The sequence below is a fragment of the Theropithecus gelada genome, chromosome 13 (assembly GCF_003255815.1).
Source record: "Theropithecus gelada isolate Dixy chromosome 13, Tgel_1.0, whole genome shotgun sequence".
Taxonomy (NCBI): Eukaryota; Metazoa; Chordata; class Mammalia; order Primates; family Cercopithecidae; genus Theropithecus; species Theropithecus gelada.
The window spans coordinates 59,270,864-59,290,381 of record NC_037681.1 but is presented as its reverse complement, the minus strand read 5'-3'; the positions used below and the strand labels follow the sequence as shown (position 1 = coordinate 59,290,381).

Sequence of the window (19,518 nt, the reverse complement as noted above, 5' to 3'; positions counted from 1 at the left end):
AGAACAAAGGGATTTAGTGTTCTATCTAGGCCCTAAAGGACATTAGCAGAGTTGCAGGGTCATAAAATAGGATGATCTGCAATAGCTTAGCCCTTGTTATATATATTAGATTCTAGTGTTTTAAATTTAGAAGCAAACTCAATCCTTTTCTTCCTTCACCCACTTGGGAATGCACCTTAGAATCCTCACTGCCTGGTGTTTGTCCACTTCTTTCCTCTTAACACCTGGAGGGCTTGCCTTTGGCCCCTAGTGTCTGCCATTCATCTGTTCCTGGATGCTCCTGTCTCCAAAACAAATTATGTGATGGGCTTTGAATAAGCCAGTAGATGCAGAATAAATCTAAAAAAAAAAAAAAAATCCATCCCTTGAAAATAGTATTTCCAGCCTAGTCCTTGCATCTTTAACTCTTTCCTATACATTTTTTAGCTTAGGTACTTCCTTTAGCGTGTGGTATAAATCTGGATGTAAAATTCACATGCAAAACAGATCCCTGCTTCTTAAAATCCTGTAAATTCAGTTATGATAGTTTAGTTTTAATGTACTGTTAATTGTCCATTGGTAACAATTAAATAAATAAGTAGATGCAATACATTTGAGAAGTCATTAAAATGTTTAAAAGACTGTTTGGAATCATAGAAGCCCAGAGAAGCTCATTTGTGGAAATCCTGGGCTATAAGGAGTGTGAGGAGCAAGAGCTAGGTTGAACCTCAAGCTATGATTTATCTCCACCAAGGCCTATTTCTTTCCTATCTCTTGGCAACTTCAGAGCCTTCTCAAATTGACAATATCCTCCTACCCGACATCAAGGATAAAAAAGATCTAAGGTCTCTGCTTAAATGTCACTTTATTAGAAAGGCCTTCTTTGACCCATACATATAAGAGAGGAGTCCTGGCCTCTATGCCCTATCTCCCTTTCACTGCTTTATTTTTCTCCACAACATTTACCAATCAAATGATAATGTTATATATTTCTTTGCTCATTGACCATCTTGGCTTATCAGCGCCACCGCATGAGGGCTTGGACATTTTTGTTCACTGTGTATTCCCCAAGATCTAAACCAGTGTCTAGCACAGAATAGGCCTTGAATAAATAGGTGCTGAATAAATGAATAAACCAATCTCACAGTTCGGAAGGATCAAACGAAACAAAACTGCACCCACCACAACTACTTGCAATATGGGCTAAGGAATCAGTGTAGAGTGGTAAAGAAAATCAAACGGAAAGATTATACAGAGATCAGCCAGCCAAGCCCTGTCACTTTACAAATACGGAAAATGAGGTCCAGAGAGGAAAAGTGACTTGGCTACGTCATAAGCTCCTGTTTTGACAGAAAAAATAAAATGATTCACTACAGAGTCCCAATTTCTTATATACAGATGATGATTATGGAATCGGATAACACGTCTTTCATCTCAGCGAGGCAGACCTCAGAAGTAAGTGGTATAAAATGGCCGTCAGGTCAGATGCCTTGCCCAAATATATCAACTTCACTGCCTGTCATCAACATTATGACTCTATTCCTTTGAATCCTGAGAGATTTTAAAAAACACACTTTAATCTGTTCTCAGCTAATACTTCAGCCAGTTGAGAGCAACACCGAGAGCCATGCTAGTTGTTAATAGGGAGTAGAAATGGAGAATTTGAGTCTGAAGTCTGGAAGATGTGAATTAAAATCCCAAGTCCATGGTTTAAATAGCTGGTTGACCTTGGGAAAATTACTTATCCTCTCTGAGTCTGCTAGCTCAGTCTCTGGAATGACCATAAGTCTCTAGTGGTGATTATTGCTATGCTTTGCAGTTTGGTCCTAGTACAAAGCTGGAAGTTCAGCTCTAGCCTGAGATCAGTAGAGATAAGAGAACAAGCAAATGCAGAAGTCTCCTGAGGAGTCCAGATGTAAAGGTCTTCCAGGATAGGGATGTGTTAGCTTCCAAGGTCTGAAGCACCGAGCTCAGAAGTGAGCCCCACCCGGGAGTTGGTTACTGCTGCAGCTGTCAGAATGGAGTGCTCCCATCCACAGCGCAGCCTCAGCCCAGCAGTGGGTAGGAAGGGAGCTCACCAGCAACCAGCTGCTTGGCAACTCTGGGCCTAAAGTTGGGGTTAGAGTGGGATGAAGGAGCTGCCCTGGCACCAATTTATCAGAGGTGCTAAAACATCCCCGGAAATGTGAGAGGGAGAAAACTAGGTTTATCAGGATTTCTCTTCAGGAAAGTCTCTTGTGTGATTGAATGGTATGCTTCCTTCTGGCAGTTTTACTGATCATGAAAAAATAAGAAAAATAAATAAATAAAAAGAAAGAAATGCTTCGATAAGCCCCTTGAGGGCAGGTGTGTGTGTGTGTGTGTGTGTGTGTGTGTGTGTGTGTGTGTGTTTGGGGTGAGAGTAGGGTATCCTAAATGCAGGTTTGAATAGCAACACATGGTCACCAAAAAGCCTTTAGCCTTCAAAGAAGACAGTCTGGTTTTCTTGCGGGATTTTCATTTTGCTGAGTGGTGTAGCCGGTGTGAGGTCAGAGCTGAACTTTACTGATCCTGGACAGGAAGCTGAGCTGACTACTGCTCTCAGGAGCCTCCTCTTCCACCATTCCTCCAGGAAGAGATCACCCTCTCTTCATTCAAGTGTGAGATATTGAAAGAAAATCTGTTTAAGCAAGTGTCAGACTTTTACTCTGCCTCAGGTATCTTAATTCAGCTCTGTCTGTGGGACCTTAATCTCAAATCTCAGAAACCCCATCTTACTAACTCCACCTCGTCGGCTCTGCAAATCACTACCTCCCCATATCCTGTGGGACTGCTCCTCTAATCAGAATCTGGAGAGGTTGTCTGGGTGGAGCTCCTGGTGTGTCCCTGTAGCCAGTTAGACATTGGTTGATACAATTTTGCTGCTTGTAACAGCTAGTGACTGGACTAGCTGAACTTACTTGGTTTGTTCCTCTATTTCAGAGTAATTCAAATAAAACTTTCTAGTAGTTAGTATATGTGATATACATGTGTAGATTATCACAGTTCATGCCTTTCACCAAACACTTTCATGCCTCTGTGCCTTTGTTCCTCCCATCTTCTATCCCTCAAATATCTTTCTTTTTCTAATGAAATACTTCTCATCCTTCAGGGCTCAATTCAAGCGCCTCTTTCTCTATGAAGCTTGCCCCTATCCTCTAAGTCATAATTAGTCAATCCCTCTTCTACTACATTCTCAGACTGCATTATTAGTATTTCTTCCTACCAGGAATTATAGGCAATAGTCTCTACGTATTTACTTATTTATTTTTCGAGAGGGGTCTTGTTCTGTTGCCCAAGCTGGAGCGAATGCAGTGGTATAATCCTAGCTCACTGCAGCCTTGATCTCCAGGGCTCAAGCAACCTTCCTACCTCAGCCTCCCAAGTAGCCGGGACTACAGGTGCACGCCACCACACCAGACTAATTTTAAATTATTTTTTGTAGAGGCGAGGGCTCGCTTTCTTGCCCAGGCTGGTCTTGAACTCCTTGGCCTCAAGCAGTCCTCCCCCATCAGCCTTCCAAAGTGCTAGGATTACAGTCATGACCCACCATGCCCAGCTGACCATTTCATATTCATATCCATTGTATCTGGCAGGTAATGATTCTTTTTTTAATTTCTTTTTTTTAAATCCACAAATTATAATTGTATATATTTAGAAAGTATAGTGCAATGTTATGATATGTGTATTCAACATAGAATAAGTAAATCAAGCTAATTAGCCTACCTGTCACCTCATATATTTGTCATTGTTGTGGTGAGAACATTTCAAATTTATTCCCTTAGTAATTTTGAAATATACGATATATTAACTAAAGTCAGCCTGTTATGCAATAGATCTCAAAAATGTATTCCTCCTGTCTTACTGAAAAGTGTACCCTTTGACCAACATGTCTCCATTCCACCCCCTCACCCATCCACCCCCCAGCCTCTGGAAACCATCATTCTACTCTTGACTTCCATGAGTTTGACTATTTAGATTCCACATATAAGTGAGCTCATGTAGTATTTGCTGTTTGGTGCTGGCTTACTTCTCTGAGCGTAATATCTTATGATCCTAGAGTGCTGGACTTGAAGCCTCAGAATAAACATGGCATATCTCCTTATAGTAGCAATTTTACTCTTTATATTAGCAATTTTACTTTTTATACTAACAATTTTACTTAATTTTCAGCAATTAAAAAATTATCAAATATTTTTAATGTTCAGATATTTTATGGAGGGGACTGCAAAATTAGCTGGACTTTTAAAGATAACTACATTTAAATCATTTGTTCACATTCCTCTGACATGGGAACTATTTGCAGTGGGCACTCAACACAAGTTTGAGTTGAATTTAATTTCAGGAGATGTTTATAATCAATTATTTCTTTCCCTAAAAAGACCCCACAGAACTTTATTTATTCATATTAACAGCAAGAAGACCATTCTTTTTTTAAAAAAATTAATGAGTTAGAAAAGGCAAACTGGAAAAATCAATGTTATTTCACCTAAATTGTAAATTTTGGCTTAACAAAGCTCACTATTTAAACATGTCTGAGAAACCTTTCAGAGCACTACCCTTTGGCAAAGACCAAATGATTCTTTGTATTTAAAAAATTTTTTATAAGATACATTATACACGTAAAATAGCATATGCAATACATGTACAGTTTACTTTTCCAAGTCTTTACAGTATCTGATAAGTAAAATATTTAACTGAATAATAAATAATAAGTATTTATCCAGTGAAATATCCTTGAGACTTTATGAAGCCACTGCCAAGAAGTAGAGCATAAAACTAATATTTTCCTTTTTTTTTAAGTATATCAGGTTAAGTACAGCCAAATAGAAATGAATCAGCTATGATGTTGTCTGCAAGCCTTGCTTTATACTACATTGCTTTCAAATCTCAATTATAAAAGCAATACATGCTTAATGTAGAGATGTTAAAAGCCTGACCCACTGGACCCTTTTTTTCTTTCCTGCTCATTGTAGGTGGAAGGGTCAATAGGAAGTCACATGGCCCATCTGGAGCGCCTGGAAGACAGCAGAGGGCATGACAATGGCTAAATCAGGAGCGAGCGATCCACCTTGAGTGACTGACACTAGCTAATCTGTGCATGGGACTTACTGCAGCCAAGGAGTCAATGTGCTGCCCAAATTTTGTGTTTGACATATACCCCTTTTATCTCATACAGTTTCAGAACTTTATTCTCCCAACTTCCTTTGTAAAAGCAATGACTTTGCAATCAATTCCATTTTATTTTAGCAATATATATATTTTCAATAATATATCATTTAGTCAATGATCCCCTCCAAAATCAGAATCAAATAGTCTTATCTACTTTTTATACCTTATTCCATCATCCAAATTATTATTCCCATGATGATTCATTTAGCCATGCACTAATATACACTTTCTGCCTACCGATGAAAGTCTTGATCAAAATCATTCCGTGACTCCTGAAGTTCAAATGTCCTAAACCAGCGGACAAACCCCTTTGAGTTCTGGCTTCTGCCCAGCTCTGCAGACTCACCTTTAGTCGCTCCCATACACACCGGGCTCCTATCACAAAGACAGTCATGGTTCCCCATCGATTCTAGCTTCTGGGGCTGTTCCCTCTGCGGACATCCTTCCCCTGCACCAGGCTAGTTGTCAAACTCCTAATGTCCTTCAAAATTTTGTGCAAATGTCATTCTTCCCTGTCTTTCTTGATATGTCCCAGGAGAGTTAAGCCCTGTTTTTCTGTGCTGTGGTATAGAATCTTGTCTACATTTCCATTATAGTATTTCTATCAAACTATACATTTAAAAGTCTCACTTCTACAAGATCAGGGGTCCATACTCTCAAGGTTTCCACGAATCCTCTAAATTATAGGCAAAATTGTACAGGTTCATTTTCTTCTTGGGAAAGAGTTCAGAGCTCACAGCAGTCTCTCAAAGGAGTCTATAATTACTCTCTCAAAAATAAACTTAGAACCACTGCACTAGATTGTGAGTCCCTGGGAAACAGAGAGTGAGTTCTAGAGTTCTTTGTGTCTCTGCAGATAGATGCCTAATGTTAGCTGAATGAGCATTTCAGTTATTGTGTAGAGGTAGATGCTTATTCTAGTAAAGATATATAGTAAATTCAGCCTCCTCTGTTTTTTGATTTAAGTAGATAGAAAGTGTGATTCTGTGAAAAGTGTGAATATCTTTCATACATTCAAGTGTGATACTGTGAAAATCCTTCCATATCTTTCTCTTGCCAACTGTACGATGAAAAGTACACTGGGTTGAGCCAGGTGTGGTGGCTCAAGCCTGTAATCCCAGCACTTTGGGATGCTGAGGCGGATGGACCACTAGGTCAGGAGTTTGAGACCAGCCTGACCAATATGATGAAACCCCATCTCTACTGAAAATACAAAAATTAGCAGGGTGTGGTGGTGTGTGCCTGTAGTCCCAGTTACTCGGGAGGCTGAGGCAGAAGAATCACTTGAATCCGGGAGATGGAGGTTGCAGTGAGCCAAGATTGTGCCACTGCACTCCAGCCTGGGTGACAGAGCGAGACTCAGTCTCAAAAAAAGAAAATTACGCTAGGCAAAAAGAAAGATATGGAAGGATTTATACCAAACTACTAACAGTGGTTATGCTTGGAAAGAGGAATGGGGTTAGGGGTAGGACGGGCTTTTAAATCTTACTTAAACTCTTCTGTCATGATCACGTTTGTATTTTATTTTACAATGAGCACTTTTGGGTTTTGAAATTTAAAATAATGTTTTAAATTATGAGACTTTTTTCTTAAGTGTGTCAGACATCTAGCTTCCAGTCCCAGCTCTGCTACTTACTTCGTTTTATGACTTGGGAAAGTTAATCTACCTAAGCCTATGCTCCCTCAACTGTCAAGTGGGCATAATAGTTACCTAGCCCACATGGTTATTAAGTGACAAAGCCCGGCATGAAGTAGGAACTCAGAATACATCACTTCAATGGAAAGTAAATGTCATCTGTTTTTAGCAATCATCAAAGACATCCAAAATAGAACTTAATTAAAACATAGTATGACTGAGCGCAGTGGCTCACACCTGTAATCCCAGCACTTTCGGAGGCCAAGGCAGGCGGATCACTTGAGGTCAGGAGTTCAAGACCAGCCCGGCCAACACGGTGAAACCCTGTCTCTATAAAATTTCAAAAATTAGCTGGGCATGGTGGCGTGAGCCTGTAATCCCAGCTACTCGGGAGGCTGAGGCAGGAGGATTGCTTAAACCTGGAAGGCAGAGGTTGCAGTGAGCTGAGATCACACCACTGCACTCCTGGGCGACAGAGCAAGACTCTGTATAAACAAAACAAAACAAAACAAACAAACAAACAAAAACATAGTTCATTCTTGTCTCAATGCTATAAGCATTCATATATGCAATCAAGTCTGATGAAACACAGCTGGTTTAGAAGGTGGCTATTTGCCCTTCCTGCTAGCTAATTAAGTAATCTCACAATTTGTTTATTTGATGGTTATCAAACCAAGAAGTGTTATAAAATTCTACAAAGAAATTTATAATACTTCTGCTTCAAGAATGATCACTGGTTTAAGCTAAGCTCTCAGTTTGCCTGTGTTCTTATTAGAAAACAGTTCTTTACAATTTTCACTCACCTCGTGCCCTGTCTCCACTGGGAGACATCACAGCATGTTTTTTGAAGTCTTCTTCTTGTTTTCTCTAGAAGTTCTATAAAAAAACAAAATGCCATTGATAATGATAGCTGCCTTGCATTTTATCCCATCATTTTTTTTCCTATAATTTGTAATTAAAAGTTCTCATTATATATGCAATTCACTGTTGTTATAAATTTCTAATAGGTAAAAAACATATACAGTAAAAAAGTAAAAGTCTTCGTTTCTTTTAGTCTTTTAATTTTTAAGTCACTTGGTATTGAGTAAGTACAATCACCTCAGTATTCATATGTTTGGGGGACTATTAAAAATAAATTTCTATGTATTTAAAAACATAGCTAGAGAACTCCAACATGGCTTGGGGGCATTGCTGAATCAGAAGAGTTCAAAGCAGTTGATGCGACCTTAAAATATTGAAAGCCACAAATCTAGAGTCTTTTCTAATATTCCACATTAAATCACCTACTTCAAGTGACAAGTGAAATGTGTTTGTAATAGGTTTTTCTTTAGGGGCCAATCGAAGTGATCTATACTCAAAATTAAGAACAAATCTATTTAGAAAACATTCTGTGATTTATATAATTTGTGCTGCAGTACAGGCAGTTTGGCCAATTCACCGAATCTTCCTGGACTTCGGTTTCCTGACCTGTATGATTGGCTTAGTAATAGTAATACTCGCCTCACAGCGTGGATGTGAAGAGTCAGGGACCTGAAGCCCAGAGGGAGGGAGACTGGGATGTGGAGTGCGGGGAGGGGCAAAGCCTTACTTGGTCACCTTTTGTCATTTTATCAAGAGGCCTTTATCCTGGGTGAATCTGTTTATTCCCAGCTTGGCTTGCTCTTTTTTTCCTTTAACTTAACAGATTTTTTTTCTTAAAAGATTACTTTTGTACATAATGCTGTACTTTGTCTAAAGGAATATAAGAGGCCATGTAAGGCCGGATACTGGCTCTGACAGACACTGCTAGTTGCCATCCAGGATTCGTTCTCTTTTTTTTTTTTTTTGGAAACCCAGTTGAAACACTGTATTCCCCCTCTTCCTCACAGCTAGTGTAACCATGAGTCTAGATTTCTACCCATGCAATACAAGGAGAAACACTGAGTGACCACTGGGAAGTTTCCTAAAAGGGAGAACACACCTTTTTTCCCCATTCTTCATTCTTGCTGGCTGAACACCAGTGAGATAGGTGGAGACCTAGCAACCTTCTTGGACCAAGAGTTGATATACTAAGGATGGCAGAAGAGCAAGATGAGAGGAACCTGGGTGCCTCACACCAAGGAACTCATCTAACAACACTGGACTGCCTACCTTTGTGGGGTTGTTTGTTTGTATGTTTGTTTGTTTTTAATGTAAGAGAGAAATACACTTCTAGCTTGTTTAAGCCCCTATTCTTCCCCCCGGCCCCCTAACCCCGGCATATACAGATTAACCCAATCCTTACTGATATGCTGGTCTTCTAGGAAGCTATCCAGAGCCCAAAAGCAAAAATTTTTTTTTTGAATAAAAGGCAGGTTTTCCCTCTGAAGCCCAGGCTGGAGTGCAGTGGTGTGATCGTGGCTCACTGCAGCCTCAACCTCCCGGCCTCAAGCAATCCTCCTGCCTCAGCCTCTGAGTAGCTGGAACTACAGGTGCATGCCAACATGCCTGGCTAATTTTTTGTTTTTGTTTTTTGTTTTTGGTAGAGATGAGGTTTTGCCATGTTGCCCAGGCTGGTCTTGAATTCCTGGGCTCAAGTGATCCCAGTGTCTCGGCCTCCTAAAGTGTTGGGATCACAGATATGAGTCAGCCTGGCAAGAACGATTTTTAATTCTGGAAAGTTTTCTTATATTTCCTTGGAGCCTACATGTGCTTTCTGCTAATTAACAACAAAGTCTTCAGTCTTCAGACTTCAGAAGTCTTCACTCCAGCCCTTGTTTGTGCCCTGTCTCCCTTGAATTGCCTACATTTTAGATACTACTCACTCATTTGAGCTCCTCAGATAGAAACCTGGAAAACGAGGCAACTCGATCGGGAAAAAAAGAAGAAAGTTTGCCTAAAATTAAGTTTTTAGGGGTTTAAACAGAGTTCACATGCATTCAACAAGTATTTAATAAGCATATACCATATAAAAGGCATTGTACCAGGTGTTGGGAGAAATGCAAGGATGTCATTGTTTCTGCTTCCAGTCTAGTAGGGAAGACGAGACACACAAATAACTGTAACATGTCATGGATTGTGACAAATGAAAAAGAAAAGTGTAAAATGCCTAAAATTTTCAGAGAAAAGATATATTCCCTTGTGGGGATTAGAGAAAGCTTCATTAAGAAGATAGGATTTGAGCCAGGCTTTGCACGATATGTAGAAATGGTCAAAAGGGGATCACCAGAGGGGCCAGGCACAGTAGCTCACACCTGTAATTCCAGCATTTTAGGAGGCTGAGGCAGGTGGATCGCTTGAGCTCAGAAGTTCGAGGCCAGCCTTGCCAACATGCTGAAACTCTGTCTCTACTAAAAATACAAAAACATAGTGGTGGGTCCCCGCTCTCAGGAGGCTGAGGCAGGAGAATTGCTTGAACCCAGGAGGCAGAGGTTGCAGTGAGCCGAGACTATGCCACTGCACTCCAGCCTGGCAACAGGGTGAGACCCTGTCTCAAAAAAAAAAAAAAAGGATTACCAGAGGAACAAAGCACAAGGCCTAGGTGGACTTAGGAACCCTAGGGAGCAAGGCAGGTAGAGTAAAAGGTGAGGTTAGACAGGTAGATTGGGGGCAGATAGAGGGCCTTAAATCTCTTCTTTGGAGCTTGCTCTGCAGTGGAGAGAATAAGTCATTGAAAATGTTTAAGCAGTGGTATAACAAGATCACATATCTCTGATAAGAAGATGACTTTGTGGCATGGTAGAGGAAAGAGCAGCTGCAGAGAGGCCAGTGAGCAGGCACCTTTAATAACCCGAGTAAAAGATGATGATGACCTGAATTAGGGAAGTGACTCTTAGAAAGGAAAGGAGGGCACAGATAGAAGTAACATTTCAAAGGTTGCTCCATGAGCCAAACGTATGCTTCACCCAAGAAAAAGAGTTGGATAGTCACTCTCAGATTCAGAAGGAGGAAATATGTCCATAAGATAATTTTTAAAATTACTCTAAACTTATTTGAACCAGAAGACTAAAAGGAGGCTAAATATGCTATAATAATGAACTTGTTGGTTCTACAATTTTAGCAGAACCTTAACTTTTGTTTTTCCCATATGTCAGTTGGGGGTGCACTGACTAACCCTGCTACGAGATGGGGAAAGCACATTAAAAAATATCTCAAAAAAGAAATACAGCCATCCTTTCTTTCCCATTGTTCATCCTTTGCCCAGGTGTTACGGTACTTAGCAGATGTCAGTTAGGTTTTTCCCCAGTTATCTATTCACCACCGTTAGGCATCATCTCTACCCACCCCACCTACTCACATACTCCATAAGAAATCCAATGAAAATTTATGAGGAGGAGATTTTTTAGAGAGCGTAAGAATTTTCCAGTATTTGCTTCTTTATTGCTTGCTAAAACCATGCCAACATAGCCTGGGGAAAGGTGGAAAGGGCTGGCATTGCCCCATATAAGGGAATTATATCCTCAAATCATTTGAGATAAGTAGGCCCCAAAGACAAATCCACAACAGTTACTCCCTCATTCTCAGGAAATAAATTCTAGAGATTTCTTCAAATGGATACATTTGAGAATCCGATTCGCTGCCACTTTCTCTTTTTCTGATTATTTTAGGAAGACTCAAACAGATGTTAATACTTACTACCCTGTCTTGTTGTCAATAAAGGCACGAACAGACAACAAAATAATCACGAACATACCAATCAGAAGAGTGCTTCCTGTAATATTAGCATTTATGATTTGTTTTGTTCATCTTATTTGGGGCATTCAAAGTGCTTTACAAATAACATAATGAGGGTTTTTTTCCGTCCGTGACTCCCAAGGTGATTCCTGGCACTCTCTAAAGGAACAAGTGATTAGTCAAGTCCTTGGGGCCCAGCAGCAGTAATGTGATGCATGTTGGTTAAACTATGTTTCACACTCATGTAAATTGCGTGTGTGGGGGGTGGGGAATCTTCCACACTGTCCTTGAGAAGATTCGCAAGAATTATGAACTTAAAGATTCTTACATTTATAAAAATCCAAAGAGAAATATTGAACAAATCATACTCCAGTCCTAAACTCAAAATCTAAGGATCTTAACCTGTGGTCCCAGGAACAGGGTTTCAGGTCACCTGTAAATCTCCTGAAATTGTATGCAAACTTTTGTGTAATTATACCTTTTTTTTTTTTTTTGCAGAAATGGTGGACTGGTTTCTGAAGATTCTAAAAGCAATTCTTGACACCAAAAAGGTTAAGAACTGCCGTCATTAAAGAAAAAGAAAGGAAGGAAGAGGGAGGGAGGAAGGGAGGAAAGGAGAGAGAAAGGGAAGGAGGAAGATCAGTTGATCTCTGTATCCACACTGCTTAGTTTATTAGTGGCCTGCTACATTGAAGTACACCCTTATACACAGAGAAAAGGGAAGGTAAATAAAGGGAATTAAGAAAAAGTTAACAATAAGGCCGGGCATGGTGGCTCACGCCTGTAATCCCAGCACTTTGGGAGGCTGAAGTGGGAGGACTGCTTGAGATCAGGAGTTCAAGACCAACCTGGGCAACATGACAAAATCCCATCTCTAGAAAAAATACAAACATTAGCCAGGTGTGGTGGTGTACACCTGTGGTCTCAGCTACCTGTGGGGGCTGAGGTGGGAGGATCGCTTGAGCCCAGGTGACAAAGTGAGACCTTGTCTAAAAAAAGAGAAGAAAATAAAAAAAAACACAATAGTATGATCATCTTCTTTCAAAAGCCTCCAAGTTTTCAAATGAGTTTAGATTGCATTTTCAGAGCCCATGGTATGAAAAATGTAGACATTAATTAATTAAGTTTGTGAAAAATGTTTAGAATAAATATTAATCAAAAACTTTTTTATCTAGTATAAATTTCTGATCATTATGTTGAATCCTTCAGAAGTAGCCTTCAATGAAATAGCTATCCCGTTTACAGCAATATGATTTTGTATTAAAAGGGGCTATTAAAAATATAAAAGGGTGATATAAAGAGAGATTTCTACATATTCAGAATACTATTTCAGCATATAAAAACTCACATAATTCCAATACCAATTATAATAGAATGCTATTCTCACTTAAGTAAAGACAGTGTTTAAGTGAAACTCAGTTCTTCTCATTACATGCCAAAGCCCCATGAAGTGCTTAGAATTATGTTTCACCAATAAAGCCCCCATGTAATTAATCAGTACACATTTCCAATCAGGATGTGTTTTTTGTTCTGTACATGGAGGAGTGAATGCTGAAGATTCCTCTATTCTTTTCTGTGTTAGAAAGGAATAAACCAATCTCCCTCTATCCCTAATCTTTTTCATTCTTTAATTATTCTTAATCCCAAAGAGGCATGTCCATGTCAGATTTATGCTGCCTAGCATCCTTTCTTTAAGACTGCTCTCAAAATTTAACTCAGCTTCAACTATATTTATTAATATGCAGAACAACTTCAGTCTCCAGTTTATTGATAACCTGCAAAGCGCAGTTAAGACAGAATATAAAAATTAAGGAAATAAATGAAGGTTTTACAAATTGTTATAACTTTTAAATAAAAGTTATTTCTTTGAATGGCTACCTTAAATAAATGTTAGCATATATCGAATTTAAATTAATACACCATATGGTAAGGATTGATGGGTTTTCATCTCTTATAAAATTGTTTCCCCTTTCAGTGCCCCTTAAAGCCTATAAAAGCGCATACTTACCCCATGTTGCTTGCGGTGGTTATATCATCCTCAGATCAAGGCTTATCTGGGTTCTGAATTAACTTAAAGGTTATAAAAAGAAGCAGTAGAGAGGTTTGACTTCCCCTGAAACGAGACCGTAGTATGCTAACCAGGCTTTTAAATGATGAAAACTAGTGTCTCTTCTAATTATATAAGCTCCAGGTCAAATTCTAGCATCAACTAATCAAATAACTGAACTGCATTTAGTTTCAATGAGTAAAAGGAAGAAACCCATTTAGGAGGAATATCTTTGGTGTATTAGAAAATTGAAAAGTTGTACATTGAAAAGTTATTAATATAGCAATACAAGTTAAATATTTTAAGAGTAAAATGTATATCTTGCTGCCTTAAGTAAATTGAAAAAAATTAGGGAAAATTTAGTTTGCAGCAAAACAGATACTTTTCTATATTTTCCAGAAGTTTTTGAATTTAAATTATATGTCCTGGTCCCTGAAAACATCTTCTCACCTTATCTTAACTTGTCCAGTATTTATCTCTTCATAAATTTCCATATAATAATAATATTTAATTCTAAAGCCATGCCAGCTAATGTTAAGCAACATATGCAAAAATGTCCAATTCTTAAAATCTATCTTTGAAAACTTACAAATAGGGTGTTTTGAAATTAACCATAAAGCTATTATTATGAGAAACTAACAAAAATGCCATTTTTATTTTAACATTTTAGAAGACATTGCAACCCAAATTTGTGCCAGTACAGCAAAAAATAAAAATATACATTTTTTGGCAATGATATATTGCGAAATACAAATATTCAGAAGATTTTGAATAGAGAAATATGACAAAGAAGTTATCTATTGGATACACTATTTTTGTCAGTTTTAGAATATAGAGTTTCAGCAAAAAACATTCAGGTCTTTATTGTAATTTTTAAAATGTAGTTGACATATACTGCTCTGGAAATGTTTAAATTATTTTATGTAAAAAGTAAAGAGATTTTCTGGACATAGAATATATGACAACACACAGATCTACTTTTTCAGAAATTGAGACATAATTTACATATCATACATAAAATTTGTCCCTGTAAAGTGAACAATTCAGTGGTTTTTAGTATATTTTCAAGACTGTGCAACCATCACCACTGTCTAATTCTAGAAACCTCATGCCTCCCAATTCCTTCCTCCCCTGGCAACCACTAATCTATTTTCTGTCTCTGAGGATTTGCCTATTCAGAGCATTTCACATAAATGGAATCATACAATATGTGGCCTTTTGTGACTGGCTCCTTTTACTTAGTACAATGTTTGTTTGTTTGTTTGTTGTTTTTGAGATGAGGTTTGGCTCTGTCACGCAGCCTAGAGTGCAGTGGCACGATCTTGGTTCACTGCAACCTCTGCCTCCTGGGCTTAAGCCGTCCTCCCAAGTAGCTGGGACTATAGGCATGTGCCACCACACCTGGCTAATTTTTGTATTTTTTGTAGGGATGGGATTTTGCCATGTTGCCCAGGCTGGTCTCAAACTCCTGGACTCAAGCGATCCACACACCACACACCTTGGCATCCCAAAGTGCTGGGATTACAGGATGAGCCACTCTGTCTGGCCAGTACAATGTTTTTGAAGTTCATCCATGTTGTAGTATCAGTACTTCATTTTTTATGGTTGAATAATATTCCATTATGTGGACATTTTGTTTATACATTCATTAGTTGATGGACATTTGGATTGTTTCCAGTTGGGGCTATTATAAATGTCTTAGTCCATTTGAACTGCTGTGAGAAAATACCTTAGACAAGGTAATTTGTAAACAACAGAAATGTATTGCTCACAGTTCTGGAGGCTGTTAAGTCCAAGATCAAGGCACTAGCAGATTTAGTGTCTGGTAAGGACTTGCTCTCTTCTTCAAAGATGGCACCTTCTTGCAGCATTCTCTTGTGACAGAAGAAGCAAGCAATCTCCTTCACATCTCTTTTATAAGGGCATTAATCCCATCTATGAGGGCTCTGTCCTTATAACCTAATTACCTCCTAAAGGCCTCAACTCTCAATATTACCACAGTAGAGATTAGGTTTTTGTTGTTGTTGTTGTTGTTTTTAGACAGAGTCTCGCTCTGTTGCCCCCGCTGGAGTGCAGTGGCACCATCTTGGCTCACTGCAGATTCTACCTCCCAGTTTCAAGCGATTATTGTGCCTCAGCCTCCCGAGTAGCTGGGATTGCAGGCGCACACCACCATGCCTGGCTAATTTTTGTATTTTTAGTGGAGAAGAGGTTTCACCAGGTTGGCCAGGCTGGTCTCAAACTCCTGACCTCAAATGATGCACCCACCTTAGCCTCCCAAAGTACTGGGATTACAGGCGTGAGGAAATTAGGTTTAAACATGAATTTTGGAGGGACACATTCAGACTATAGCAATGAATAATGTTGCTATGAACATTCATGTACAAGTTGATTCCTTGCGTACATACCTAGGAACTGCTGAGTCATGTAGTAACTCTATGTCTAATATTTTGAGGAACTGTATTCCACAGCAGCTGCACCATTTTATATTCCCACCGCAAATGCATGAGGGCTCCAATTTCCCCACATCATTGCCAATCTTTGTATTGTCTGTTTTTTTTTTAATTTTTATTATTTTTTAAATATAGCCATCCCACCAAATAATGCATGTTCTCACTTAAAAGTGGGAGCTGAACAATGAGAACACATGGACACAGGGAGGAGAACAACACACATTGGGGCCTGTTGCGGGAGCAGGGGAAGGGAGAGTATCAGGAAAAATAGCTAATGCTTGCTGGGCTTAATACCTAGGTGATGGGTTGATAAGTGCAGCAAACCACCATGGCACACATTTAGCAATGTAATAAACCTACATATCCTGTACATGTACCCCAGAACTTAAAATAAAATAAAATAATAAAATAAAAATAGCTATCCCAGTTGATATGAAGTGGTATCTCATGGTGGGTTTGTGGGTTTAAAGTGCATTTCCCTTAAGAGTAAGTATATTAAGCATTTTTTTGTTTACTTATTGGCCATTTGTATATCTTCTTCAGAGAAACATCTATTCAAATTCTTTGCCCTTTTTTTTTTTTTTTTTTGAGATGGGCGTCTCGCTCTGTCACCCAGGCTGGAGTGCAATGGTGTGATCTCAGCTCACTGCAACCTCCGCTTCCCATGTTTAAGCGATTCTCCTGCCTCAGCCTCCCGAGCAGCTGGGATTACAGGTGCCCGCCTTCACGCCCAGCTATTTTTTGTATTTTTAGTAGAGATGGGGTTTCACCATGTTGGCCAGGCTGGTCTTGAATTCCTGATCTCAGGTGATCCACCTGCCTCAGCCTCTCTAAGTGCTGGGATTACAGGTGTGAGCCACTGCCCCCCGCTTCTTTGCCCATTTTAAAAACTGGGTTTAAAAAAAATTTTTTTTATTGTTGGTTGTAAAAGTTCTTTATAAATTTTGGAAATTAGACTTTTTATCAGTGTCATAATTTTTATTGCTATGGTTTCTGGAAATCTGGAGGTAGCAGTGAGCTCAACCAGTGGGGTGGGGGTGAGAGAGAGGACCACAGGACTATGCCTTTATTAAGGTCCATGGATGTTATCCCTTAGGCTTTCCCTCTGGGGTTGTGGATTGGCTAGTTTAAAGAAAACACGTGGAAAGAGGGAACTTATTTTTGCATGACTTATGTTGACCTTTAGGTTTTATCATGGTCAGCACCTGTGAGATGTGTTGGGTTTGGGTCAGCAGGGTAAGGAACAAGTGGGCTGTATTGCAAACAACTACAAGGGGAAGGAAAGTTTTAACTAGGCCAACAGTAATGGGATATGACTGGACGTCAGACAACTTATGTCAGGCCTAAAAATGGATGCTGAGGCAGCGGCTATATTAAGCAAATTTCTGACAATCAGATATGATTTGCAAGTATTTTATCCCATTGTGAGGATGGTATTTTCATTTTCTTGATAGTCTCCTTTAATGTATACTTTTTTAAAGATAGAAGTAACAAGAAAGCATCCTTGCCTTGTTCCCAATCTTAAGAGTAAAAGCTTTTCAATTTTTCACTGTTGAGTATGATATTAGCTGCGGGCTTTTTATATATGACCTCTGTTATGCTTAGGTAATTTCCTTCTATTCCTAATTTGTTAAGAGGTTTTTTTTAAATAATGAACAGGTGCTCAATTTTGTCAAATGCTTTTTCTGCATCTGTTGAGCTGATTATGTGATTTTAATCCTTTATTCTGTTAATGTGGAATATCACATTAGTTGATTTTCATATGTTGAACTATCCTTGCATCCCAAGGATAAATCTCACTTGGTCATGGTATATGACCCTTTCCAAATGTTGTTGGAAACAGGGGAAAATCTTCATGACATGGGTCTTCACAATGATTTCATGGATAATGACACCAAAAGCACAGGCAACAAAACAAAAAGTAAACAAGTGGGACTACATCAAACCAAAATCTTCTGCACAGCAAAGGAAACAATCAACAGAGTGAAAAGGTAACAACCTACAGAATGGGTGAAAATATCTGCAAATCATATATCAGATCAGGATTTAATCTGTAAAATATATAAGGAATTCTTACAACTCAATGGTAACAAAAAATTAATAACCTGATTTAAAAATGGGTTAGGAACTGAATAGACATTTTTCCAAAGAAGACATATAAATGGTCAATACGTATTTGGAAAAATGCTCAATGTCACTAATCATCAGAGAAATAGAAATCAAAACCACCATGAGATATCACCTTATACCAGACAGCATGGCTATCACCAAAAACAAAAAACAAATGCCAAGGAAGTGGATAAATTGAACCCTTGCTGTTTTGTCTTTCCAAACCCTCAAATCCTTGGCTGGAATTACCCCAAAAGCAGTGGCAGGGGGATTTCCCACAAGGGAGTCTCCAACTGTCCTGAGATAGGGCTGGCTGGAATACCAAAGAAAAAAACTCTAAGCTCTAGGGTGATCAGTCCAAAGAATGTATTAGGGAAACTTCCGTACAGAGTGCTGCAGCAATCGCTGAGACAGAAAAGGAATGTTATACCCAGGTATGTCTGCAGCAAGGGGATCAGAGTCTGGAGTTTCTATGACAATTTGAGAAATTTGGCTCAAGGCTGGGGGCCAGTTTCAGTGTTTTGAGCAACAACCCAAATACCTTTCTCATTGCCTGGGAATGTTCAAGGCCCAGTTTGCGTTCAAGCCTGCTGAGAAAAACCTGTAGCCAGCCGGGTCACAGAGTAGTCAAAGTACTCTGTGATTTTCAGTAAGGGCAAAGAAAGAAAGTGGGAAGAACTGGATTACCATACACTTGCCCACTGTTGCTGGGAATGCAAAATGGTGCAGCTGCTATGGTAAATGCTATGGAGGTTCCTCAAGAGATTAAAAATATAACTACTGTGCTTGCTTTGGCAGAACATATACTAAAATTGGAATGATACAGAGAAGATTAACATGGCCCCTGTGCAAAGATGACACGCAAATTTGTGAAGTGGTCCACGGTAAAATAATAATAAATAAATAAATAACAAAAAAAAAACCTATTGTATGAATCAGCAATCCTACTTCTGGGTATTTATCCAAAAGAATTGAAGCCAGATACAGTGGCTCATGCCTGTAATCCCAGCACTCTGGGAGGCCAGGCAGGCCAGGAGTTCAAGACCAGCCTGGCCAACATGGTGAAACTCCATCTCTACTGAAAATACCAAAAAATTAGCCAGGGGTGGTGGAGCACACCTGTAATCCCAGCTACCTGGGCAGCCAAGGCACAGGAATCGCTTGAACCCAGGAAGCAGAGGTTGCAGTCAGCCAAGATCACGCCATAGCACTCCAGCCTGGGCAACAGTGAGACTCCTCTGTCTCAAAAAAAAAAAAAAAAAAAAGAATTGCTATCAAGATCTCAAATAAATATTAGTACCCTAAGTTCATTGCAGCACTATTCACAATAGCCAAGATGTGGAAACAAAACGTCCACCACAATGAATAAAGAAAATGTGGTATATACATACGATAGAATACCATTCAGCCTTAAAAGAGAAATCCTGTGATTTGTGACAACATGGATGAACCCTGAGGACATTATTCTAAGT

At 39.2% G+C, this 19,518-nt stretch overlaps 1 protein-coding gene and 1 non-coding gene across 2 annotated transcripts in view; one reads left to right on the top strand and one right to left on the bottom strand.

Moving 5' to 3' along the window:
- The window catches only part of ARHGEF33 (Rho guanine nucleotide exchange factor 33), an 85,689-nt gene extending 72,133 nt beyond the window's left edge, over positions 1-13,556 (bottom strand). The window contains exons 1-2 of the mRNA XM_025355033.1: positions 13,446-13,556; positions 7,609-7,681 (exon numbers count right to left, since the gene is read on the bottom strand). The gene's annotated coding sequence lies outside the window, so the exon portion shown is untranslated. The remainder of the gene's footprint in view (positions 1-7,608; positions 7,682-13,445) is intronic.
- Positions 13,557-18,828: 5,272 nt separating this feature from the next.
- LOC112605540 lies at positions 18,829-18,935 on the top strand. Its single transcript, XR_003115517.1, has one exon. It is a non-coding gene; the product is annotated as a U6 spliceosomal RNA (small nuclear RNA).
- The last annotated feature ends 583 nt before the right edge of the window (positions 18,936-19,518 follow it).